This window comes from Curcuma longa, chromosome 1, assembly GCF_044706935.1.
Source record: "Curcuma longa cultivar G26 ecotype Majalengka, Jawa Barat chromosome 1, ITB_CL_G26_1.1, whole genome shotgun sequence".
Taxonomy (NCBI): Eukaryota; Viridiplantae; Streptophyta; class Magnoliopsida; order Zingiberales; family Zingiberaceae; genus Curcuma; species Curcuma longa.
This window is the reverse complement of record NC_133861.1, coordinates 3,437,525-3,449,907: the sequence shown is the minus strand read 5'-3', so window position 1 is coordinate 3,449,907 and position 12,383 is coordinate 3,437,525.

Genomic DNA, 12,383 nt, shown 5'->3' with positions numbered 1-12,383 from the left:
AATTTCACCTAAATAATATCATACAATATCAAACAATACCTAATTAATTAAAGAAAAGATTTTGTTAATGTTAACCCTTCATCTATTGGTTGTAGACTATTTTGTCACATTATTTTAGGTTCGAGAAGGTCATTCTTTTACCTAGTCAATTGATAACAAGATTTAAGACTTTATATACGTGTGATTGAATTTTTCTTTCTCATTTATTGTTTTTTATGAGAATCATCTTCAACTACTTCTTTCATAAGTAATCATAGCATATCCAAAATTAGATCTATTTTGAATTTTTAATAGATGAACATGAAGGATATTGTTCTTGCGCTTGTATTGTTGATGTTTGAGTTTGAAAAGGTCATCAGCTATTTTTGTATTGCTAGATGACTGTAAATTAATCCATTTTTAAAAATAAATCTTGTGTGATAGGACTAATGTAGATATATTTGAGTGGATAGAAGGGGTGAATAGCCATTCAACATGCATATAGTAATATTTTTTCTCTTGTGATTTCTCACCAGGCTAAACAACTTGTTAGGTATAACAGAAATAATAAAATAAAATTAACAATGCTAACAAAGTCTTTATGTGATTTAGGCTTAATCCTATTTCACAACCTAACAATTCGCTAAAAAGTTTTGTTATTCGATAGTGGAGAAATATCTTATTGGTGCAATTGTGCCTTAAGTGGTCGAACTTGATAATAGAATTCAATGTTAAAAGATTTAAATTAGGCTTCTACATATGTATTGGATACGTACTTAAAATTACATAGGGACTTAGCAGGACAGACATGGATCTAGGGCTCATGACTCAATTAGATAGTGTGGATGATCACTTAGCGTGATCAAGTTAGCATGCTTATTTTTTTTAGATCTAATGGAATTTGGAGAAGAATCATCACATACTAGCTAAGAGTTTGACCTAGAATTTTTCAGTCTTTATTTGATCAATTATGTGAATTAAAGGTTTCTTTTGTACCATGTTGAATTACTATTGTAACACAATCATCGATAGTGTAAAACTAATTTGTCTCATGATTATTGAAAGCCAACTTGCACTACCTATTTTGAGAGTGAAAAATCCAATGCTATGTGAATTATGTGTCACAATGATAGAAAGAGATCACAACAAAAGACTAAAAAATAATGTCAATCTAAATAATAAGCTACCACAAGTTAGTTATCACTGCGTTAACTTTTCTAACACCACTAGCTTTAAATTTTGAAGGTTTAAAGGATCCATAAACTAAACTTCATGGTTCTTGTTCATCCTAAAAATCAAAATAGAATGAGCTCTTACCCTTTTGTATCGCACATGATATATATTCTCATTAAAGCTCATCATAAAATGCTAACCTTATCTTTTAACAAATGTGGTACACTTGTCAAACTCCTCACATGACAATGTGTTTCCACCTAGATTGACCTATAGGAAAGACTTAGAGCCAATAGGATGGGTCATTACCAAATTCTCATTCATTGAATAGGTAAGATGATGTCAAAAGTGTTGGGACCGTTGCATTTGCTAGAGGAGGGGTGAATAGCAACTTTTGCTCTTGCCTACAATATTATTAGCAGAAGCACAAGATAAAAATAAAATAAAGATTAAGCAATGCTAACCCCTTCGATTTACTTGGTATCCACCTCCTCGAGGTGACTAATCTAAGGATCCACATACACCACCAAAATTTTCCATTATGAATTTTTCTCCTTCTCAAAGCAACTTTGAAGGTGGAGAAACCTTTACAATGGATCTCTTCCTCTTACAGATGTATAGAGACGATTGGAGGAAGAGTATGAGAGATTAACAAAGATTGAAGATTGTGCGAATATGAAAAGTGTAAACACTTCCGTCTCCAATCTTGAATCTGTCTTTTTATATTTTCGCGATGCCAGTCGACTGTCTCAAGGACCAGTCGAATGGTGGACTTCAACGGCTACTGTAGATTGTGTTATTTCTTCAGCTCTCAGCCCAACATTCGAATACCAGTCAACTGAGACTCATTCAGTCAACTAAGACTCATTCAGTCGACTGGTTAGTCGACTGGCCTTTGCCTTTCACTCGACTAAAGTTTTTGTGTGTTTTGGATCAGGACACCAGTCAACTGATACCATCACAGTCGACTAATGAAGCTAAAACTCACCTTTCAGCTTCCTTTTCATCCCTTAGTTTTGACTCACGCCTTCAAATATCTTCCACAAGCCTCGTGCCTTTATTGGATGCTTTCGAGCCCACGGCTCCCCATCCTTGCACTTGCTTGAGATGTTTCCCTCAGCTTCGTCATGCTAAATCTTCCTTTTGCCAAGAGGCCGCACCTCTAGAACTTCACTGTTTGCAAAGAAGCCGCACCTCTGAGACTTTACTATTTGTCAAGACTTCAAACCTGGACTTTTCTGTATACTCAATTCACACATGTTAGATCACCAACATTTCCTAACTTAAACTTATTTAGCCAAACATTAAAACTCAATGATACTTGGGGCAAGACTGCACCAACAATCTCCCCTTGTTTTATGTTTGGCAAAAACTTATTTAAGTTAGGTTTTTAACATGACAAGATATAATTTCAGCAAAAAAACATAATCATGAAGCATAAGTATATAAACATGGATAATAGAAGCATAAGACATCTAGGTTCTAACTTAAACCAAATCCATTTCTCCCCCTTTTTTGACATACACCAAAAAGTCAACATCCCCATATAGGAGACAGAAACGAACAAGAGCTAGGGCAAATATCCAAGCAAGAACCTCATCCCTTTGAAATATGTAATATGAAATTTATCCTTTGAGAGACACACTCCCCCTATACCATGCACCAACAATGCCTTTGTAGAATCCAAAATACATGTTTGATCAATCTTATAGACCATTATAATTGAAAAATACTTTCCAGAGCATTTTCAAGAAGTAGTAAATCATAAGACACACAAATAGCCAAGATATGGCCGAAACCATAGATTTTCAGCCTTATCAGGCTTACCAGTCGACTGAATCTGACTTCAGTCAACTAATCAGTCGGTCGGTATTAGGTTCAGTCGACTGTCCTCTAAAAAATGAAGTTTTCAGAATCAAACTTTGAAAAAGCATAAGTAATTCTATGTACGATGAAAAATCAAGAAATTTCATACGGTCATTACTTACATTAGGTACAATGAGGAAAAAATATATCAAAAATTTTTGGCCTATTAAAATAGGATCTTGATACAAAGTTGGAAAAATCTTGAAACTCCACAAGTACTTTGTATCAACACACTCAATGGACAAGACCGTAAATAGGTAGACATCACTAAAGCTTTCTTATAGAATCGTGAAGTATGTTTGAAAGGAAAATCTGGGGTCATGATTGAAGTATGTTTAAAAAATAGCTTGGTAAATAACAAGAACTCCCCCTAGATCCATACACCTTCCTTTGTTGAACACAAACAAGGATGCAACATATAAACACATCAAAGGAGAAAGGGTAAAAGAGAAATGACATGACATAGAAATATTTAAAAATTCATACACAAAGTGATATCAGTAGATAAAAACATGGATCACATCCCATAAACCATAACCATCACAGATATAGCTACGATGTTCGAGATACATAACATATCAAGTCAAAATACACTCTCGACATCACCCTAACTCAAACATAACAACTACTCGTCATCAGCAGAAGGGGGAGGAGGAGGAGCCTGGTGCGACACGTGCCAGCTTCGCAACATGTCGTACATCTCCTGCTGCTGCTGATCGGCTACCGTCCAGTCCTGACGAAGGCCCTGGACCTCTCGATGATAACCCTGGACATCTAGGTGGTGTTGGGATGTATACTATAAAGTTTTACTTTTTGTATAAACATCTATTTTGCAATAATATTGAAATGAGAATTATCTTGGTCAGAATATTTGCATTTCTTATGTAATGCAGTTATCCACTTAATTTATATTGTAGATAACATGGTCTGTGGTGTCACACACATAAGATCATATTATCGGTTCCTTATAAATTATAAATAGTAGCTCACAGCTAAAATGAATAGGGACAAACCATTAGAGTGGTTGTAGTGTAATTGATATTAGTTTATCTTGACTATTAAATTACACTAGTACACTTTGTGTATATTGAGCAGGACCATTTGAGGTCGTTTGATTTATACTGACTATATAATTGAACTAGACCTCAGTTATCATGAATGTGCATGCTCTTAATCCCGATATAATAACAAGCACATATACTTAGTATATATTTCTTTGATTCATCAAAGAGTGAGATTTATCTCATTAGATCAAAAGGTCCGATAGGTTGGGAGATAATGCTATGTATATGGTGTATTGTTGATTGTTAGATCAAAAGAAAACTATGTTCTATAATCTAGGTTGATGATGTCCCCTTGAGGAGCTCATAACGATTATCATGTAAACCCTGTAGGTGGACTTAGTTCCGCATGATAATAAGGTTGAGTGGTACTACTCTCGGACTCAGAAGTTAATTAATTGAGTTGTCAATAATTCAATTAATTGACGGACATACGATATCTTAAACACAGGGAGATTAATGCACTCATGGTAAGAAGGAGCATGTATTATAATATGGGATTGGTGCGGTAGTTCAATAATAACTCTTTAGTGGTATGAGTTATTATTGATGGACTTGAGTTGAGTGTTCAGGGAGAACACAGGAAGCCCAAGCCCATCAGGAGGCTATAACCAATTCCTCCTCTAGGTCCCTGCTGTAGCATTTGGATAAAGCCTCAAATCCACCTAAAAGAATTCTGTAAGAGTTTCGGGTAGGAAATTCTGTTAAAAATTTTTCTTGTGAAAAAAAATTCTATTAAGAATTTTTCTTTGTGAAAAACTTTGTTAAGAATTTTTTTCGGAGAAAAATTCTGTTAAGAATTTCCATTACGAAATTCTGTTAAGAATTCTATTTCTTCCGCAGACAAAATTTGTTATGATTTTTCATAAAAATTTTATTAAGAAATTTTGTCAGAAAATAAAATTTTTTAATTAAGAAATTTTGTTAAGAAATTAATAAAATTTTATTAAGATAAAGATAAAATTTAAATAAGGAAATTTATTAAGAAACTAATAAAATCTTATCAAGAAATTTATTTCTAAATAAATCTAGATAAGATAAGGTTGTTAGATTTTTTCTAACAAAATCTTATCAAAAGATTTATTCCTAAATAAATCTAGATAAGATAAGATTGTTAGATTTTTCTAACAAAATCTTATCAAGGGATTTATTTCTAAATAAATCTAGATAAGATAAGGTTGTTAGATTTTTTCTAACAAATTCTTCTTAAGATTTTTTCTAACTAAATCTAGATAAGAAAATTTGTTATAATCTTTCTAAATTTTCTAAGATGGCTTAGCTATAAAAATTGAGGCTTGCAAGAGGGAAACAACATCATATTCCTCCTCCTTGCACCCTAGGGCCGGCGGCACATATAGCAATTCCCTCCTTTTGTTTTGCTAGGGCCGGCGCCCCCTTAGGATACCTCTTCCTTGTTCGCCTAAGCTCCTCTCCCTTTCCTTTCCTTGTTAAGGCCGGCACACAAGGTGCCTCCATCTTTGCTAGGGCTGGCGGCTAATGAGTTAGGGTTTTATACATTTTTAATCGATTTATTTTTGGGCTTTTACATGAAAATAAATTATAAAATGAATCGATTTGATCATATTTGTCCTATATTGCATAATCTGAGGCTTGATTATAATTTTCATGATTTAATGGTAATTTTTGCATTAATTGGGTTTTAATTGATTTTAGGGTTTAAATCGGATCAAACTCGAGCTCAATCGCGATCAAATCAAGCCAATTTGCCCAAATTGATCAAGCCAACATGGAGGACATGACCTAACTCAAGTCTGATCAAAATCCCTAAATTTTTCCAAACCCTAGACTGCCCTAAAATCTCAGATCAAGGCTGCACTGTTGGATCAGAAATCAAGGGCCCAGATTTGTTGATTAATCAGAGTATAAAAGCCGAAACTTAGGGAATGAACAGTGCTGGCTGCGGCACTGTTTATCGTCTTCTCGCGCGCGCATGCCCTGTTGAGGAGCGTAACTCCACAGTCAGCCGCTTCCTCCCAAACCAATTCCGTTGCAATCCTTATTCCTTGAAGATTCCAAAACCGGTCGATTGGGTGAAATTTGGCAGCTGGACGAGGCGTGGCAGCGAGGGTTTCTTCGGCGGCTTCCTCCCCTGTTTTCTCACGTTCCGGCCATCCACGGCTTAATCTGACGCCGCGAGCTTTTGAGGGGTTCTCTGAGGTTCGTGGCTAGCTCCTATACCATCAACAAATTGATCGGAGTCAAGAGAAGATAGGGAATCCGGTTTTGCAGCTTAGAATCCTCCGAGCAGACCACTGTTAGCGCCGTAGAGGGTTTCTTCGGCATTTTCATGGTTCGGGCAGCGAGGAAACCACACCAGGGATCACGTTGAAGACTCCAGAGGGATCATTGAAGCCACATTGTGGATTCATCAATTTGATTGACACCAAATTGAGGAGAAGAAATGGAAAAGGGAAGGGTCGAAGGAATTTGTCTGATTTTTTGATTTCTGATTTGCTGTTTACTTCTGAATTTTGATTTCAAGCTTTGTTAATTAGTCCCAAGATTCTTGAATTCACTTGTTAGGTTAATTCATCATGTTTGTATGAGTTGTTCTAGTTTGTTTCGTAATGTTCCTGAATTTTTGTTAGCCTTCTTCCTTTTATTTCAAGCTGTTAAACTGAACGTGCCATTTCAGTGCACTGTTCCATGCCAAGTTCTTCCCAGAGTATCAGTAGGTTAGGGTTTTGTAGTTTAAGCTTTTATCCTTGATGTTGGTTAATTGAGTTTGAGTAGCTAGTTGTTTTAGAAGTGTTTGAGTTTTGGCTGCTTGAATTTGAAGTTACTGTTCTGTGCCATTAGTTCTTGATTAGGATAGACTAGTTTAAGCATTTTCATTGTATTCTAGGATTTAGATGGTTGGTTTCAATAACTTGGAATCGTTTTGTTGTATTGTTTTGCATTGCCAATTTTTGAATGATTCACTGTTGCCATCAAATTGTTGGACTCATTTAGCTTGCATTAGAGTTAGCTTGCTTTAGGGTTTCATTCTTGATTAGTTAGTTGCATTTTCTTATCTACTTGTTAATTTTGAATTGCATTTCATTTTAAAACACCAAAACCCCCCATTTTTATAGAAAACCCCAAAAAGAACGACACTCAAGCTTAAATTGAACAATTGTCTACTAGTCCTTGGAAAAATATGACTCGAGGCCCCTATACTTCATTTGTTTGTATTTCTCGTGGGTTTTCAGAAATTAAAATTTAATTTGCAACCCTACTCGTGACACATAGCAATCTAGGGTTGTCAAATTTTGGCGCCGTTGCCGGGGAATAACTAGTAGGAATTGTTTGATTTGAGCTTATGAATAATTTCCCTTCTTGTTACTTGGATCATTGTTGGGTTATAAAATGTATGGAAATTCTTTTTATCAACAACCATTTTATCAACAATCTGAACAGCAAAATTTTTATTTGCAGGAGCCATATCAAGGTTTTCAACATGTGGATCAACAATTTCAACTTCAAAACCAGAATTTTCAGATGGTGCAATTTCAACAAGGTTTCCAGCAGCCCCTAAATCAAGGTTTTCATGGCGATAATTTTCAGCAACATTCATTGAATTTTCAAGGAAATTTTCAGCATCAAAATCCTTCATTTCAAGCTCAAAATCAATGTCAATCGTCATTTTTTCAAGGGGGACAGATTTGTAATCAAATTCAGCAGCCCACAAATTTTCAAGTTCAACAAAATTTACATGCAAATCAAGGAAATTATGGGAGTTCTAATGGGCTCATTCAACAACTAGAAAAACTTGAGGAGAGACTGCAACAAAGCTTACAACAATAAGAAGACAATATTCAAAATTTTGAAAGACAGATGAGTCACATGGCTACTATTATTAGTAAGCTTCATCCCAAGGGTCCAATCAGCCACCATCGCCACCATCTCAGTCATTTCTGAATCCATTAGAGGATGAGAGCGTTATGGTATTCCGACGTGATAAAACTATTCCAGAACCGAGACTTCAGACACCTATCTCAGTTTCTGATCAAGACATGAAGCATAAACCACAAAGAGAATCAAATCCTTCAGAGCCAGTGTCAGTCTTCATTACTGAGAACCTGGAGGAAGCTGATATGGAGCCTGATCAAATGAGTGTAGGGGATTGCATTGAGCCTCAGGGACCACCACTATTGATAGAGGATTTAGAGGATAGATATTTAAGTGTAGGGGATTGCATGGAGGCAATACCCCAAGAATCACTTCCAGTTAGTATACATTCACTTGAGTCAGAGCAGGAATCCTCATCTAAGGAGGATAAAGTTTTGGAGCCATATAATCAGGAATTAGGGCTTATTTGTGATTACTCCAGTATTTGTCATGCTTCAGGTACCTCCTATTCATCCACAGTTAGTATTTATGCCCATCATTCAGAAAATATCATAGAGGTACCGGTATTTGATTTTGTTGGATGTGAGTCATTTCTTAATGCATGGCCTACACATTTTGATATTGTTATTTCTGCTCTTTCTTACTCCACATGCGTGTGGAAGATATATTCTGTAACGCCCGCCCTTACGTGGGCCTAGACAGACGCTACAGTTTGTCTTTTTCATTCATCCATAAAGAGACCACATACGAAACTCCGTAAAACTTCGCAGCGGAACATAAAACATACAATCATGGCAAGGAATTTCATATGTGATATACAAATCTTATGGTGCATGTATTGTCTAGATGTTAAGTTCAATCATAGCATGTCATTCTTAAATCAAACATTTAGACTCTTAAACATGCAAGTATAAAATTCATATTCAATGTTTTGCCAGGAACTCTGCCAAGTCACCACCACACACATCTTTATCAGCCCTTTCCTGCTGCTCCCCTTAGCTTAGTGACTTCTATTTGGATCTGCAACATAAGAAAGAATCTATAAGCACAAGGCTTAGTAAGTTCCTTTCCTACTCACAAAACCATTCGTCACATCACATTCATATAGCATAGGCAAACATAAGCATAAGCATAGAAGCACATTAACTTTGCATAAAGTGCATAACATTCTTTTATCTTAGCATTCATTCATATGCATACAAACATAATGCAGATGCCTTTGAAAACTTATTATCATAATAGATAAACATAATCATCAACATTGTTTGGGATCCCCGGCTTGGTACCAAAGCGCGCTCCCTAATAGCAACTGGGGTAGCGAGCCACCAGTCCTACGAGGTTAAAGACCTTGGTCTTACCAGGCCCAAGACCTTGGAATTGGTCACCTGGATTTGTTTAACGACAACCTTGGAAGTCGGGTACCAGCCATGCATTTAAAGTAACATAATGATGTACATGCTTTCATTTCATTTTCATCATGAATGTTCCTTTCATTTCTTTAAAAGACCTTGGTCTTTAACATAGCTTAATGAACATTCATGCATCTTTTCATTTCATATAGCATGTTACATCATATCATAATCTCATTATTAAGCCTTGGCATGAGATAACACATAACATCAACATGGTTAACATTATTAAAACCCTTATTCGACCAAAATCCTAATTCTTATAAGGTTGGTCAAAACATATTGGTTTCCTTTACCATGTTACATAAATTTATTCCATTTAACATCCACCCATGTTTAGCTACAGCTAATCATGGTTAATCATACTTGAAACCTTAACCCAACTAAACCCTAATTTCCCTAGGGTTAGCCGAATCTTCCTGGGGTTTCTTAGTCTCAGCCTAAACCATAACTTTTCATACATCATATCATCATAAGACATCCTTAACTAGGGTTTGCAACTATGGTTGAGTTTTCAACCACATCTCTTCCTCTCTTATCATAGTTGGCCGAAACTTACACATAGGCAAACCTAGGTTAAACTAGTCTTTGTTTTGCTTCCTTTGTTTTGTTAGAGCACAACTTGTAACCCTAACTTCTTACTTGGCAAACCTTATCATCATGAAGCCTTAGGTTCAATCCATATGGAAGCTAGTTCATTTGATGGCACCATCATCTATCATACTTGCATAAAACATAACTTTAAACCCTTAGATCCTCATATGGCCGAAACTTCAAACATCATGGAATCCCTTGATTAAATCTAGATTCAACCACATGGAATCCTAAATCATGGTAAGAATTCCTCACATAGAACTTGCAACCAAAAACATAACTTTAAACCTACTTCATGCTTTTGGCCGAACCTCTTTAAACATGGAATCCTAGACCTTTAAAACACATGGATGCCTAAATCATTACAGAACATCATCATATATCACTCGCAACTAGGGTTAGGTTAACACATCATTTAAAACCCCAGATTTGCATGTTGGCCGAAACCTTAATATCATGATCCCTTGGGTATAGCTAGCCACATGAATCCTTGAATCTTCTCATATCATTTGCAAGCATAGTTAGGGTTAAAAACATAACTTTAAGCATTTAACCTACTCTTGGCCGAACACATCATAGCATGAACCCTAGGTTTTTAACCATATGAAACCTTGAATTATCATAGGAACTCATCAAGTAATACTTGCAACACATGGTTAGATGAAAACATAACTTTAAACCTTGCACATGCCATAGCCGAAACCCTAAAATCATGAACCCATTGGCTTTCAACCACATGGAACCTTGAATTATCATAAGGCATCATTCTATAAAAATTGCTATCATTAGTTGAGGTTAAAACATTCTTTAAGCCCTAGATCATGCCTTGGCCGAAACCTATCAACAAAGTTTCTTCATGATTCTTTTAACACATCACATACTTAAGCATAAACTTTCATAAACAAGCAATTTAACTATTATGTTGCAGGTGAGGGGATACTTACCTCGGTTCCTTAGAGAATTTCTTTTACCCTAACAAAGGTAAACCCTTTACTTATGTCCTCCTTGGTCCTTCTCCTTGCTCTCCCTAAAGCCTTCAAGCCCTAGCCCTAGAGTCCCTTGCCTTAAAAGCTTGGTGGAGGAAGGAAAGGTCTTCAAGACCTTTCGGCCACAAGGGGGAAAGAGCTTCAAAGCTCTCGGCCAAAGGAGAGAAAAAAGAGAGGGGGAGAGTATTTTCGGTGAGAATGAGAGGAAGAGTGGCATTTGGTGAGGGGGAGGGCTATATAAAGGGAGTGTTAAGAGGAGAGTTACAATACAAGTTGATAACTTCCCCCTTAACTCCCATTAACTCTTGTAGTAAAAGTAACCAAGTGTCTCTTTACTTGCTAAGTGCCTCTTCATGAACCCTTAGCCTTAAATAGAATTTTCCCTTTCATTTTCATAGCAAATACTTGCTAGAACTTGTGGCTAATTCATGCTTTACCTAGGCTTGCACTTCCATGAGGTCCAAGGTTCAATCCTTGGCACCTCCATTCTTTTCTTTTTATTTTTAGGCAAAGCCCACATAAGAGAAGCCCATTACATGTTATCCATTTCATTAAGCCCATTTTCATTTCTTTTGTCATTAGCTAAGCCCATATAAAGGTTAGGCCCATTATGAAAAACATTAACCCATAGACCCATTTAGGACATACCCTACCTTTGGTCTATTTAGGGTATGAGTCCATCTAATGTTAAAGGCTCAATTTAGTATTTCTACTAAATTTCCCTCATGACTAAGATATTATCCTTATAGTCATGTTTCTACTAAATTTCCCTCATGACTAAGCTATTATCCTTATAGTCATGTTCAATATTTATAAAATATTGAAAGGCTTTTGTGGGGCGTTACATATTCTTTCTTTGGCCTTGCAGGTTTATTTGAAAAATCAGATTGCACACTTCCAAGGTTGATAAAGTCTCCATTTATACTGAAAAAGATCCCAACAATTCAAGCAACAATCGAGCTTCTCAAGTGGGTGCTCCATCTGAATCTTCTCCGACCACCAGAGAAAATACTTGAAGAGATTATGTCAGAAAGAGATTTCACATCACTCACTGCAGTTCCACCTCCAGGGTGGAAGATATTACTGAGTCGACTTCGACCACCTGAGTTATCATCCAAGGAGGTGAAGAATTTTAAGGAAGTAACTCAGCACATTCATAGCCATTTTATGAAGATGCTTACCTCTCCCTGATCCATTCCATTATCGGCGTGGATTTTATTGCTGAATCGTCTACAACCGCCAGGACTCAGGGGAGTTTATTCCAACTTTACACTTTCTTTTCACTGTTAATACCATATGTAATTTTTATTTTCTTATTTTCAGTTTAAATCAGTAATAAATTTTATTTTCATGAGCATATTTTTTTAAAAAAAAAACCTTTGCATGCATGGTTTAGGGTAGGGAATAAATGTACCCCTATTAGGATCGGTTGGTTCGCTAGAGGGGGTGAATAGCATTTTTTG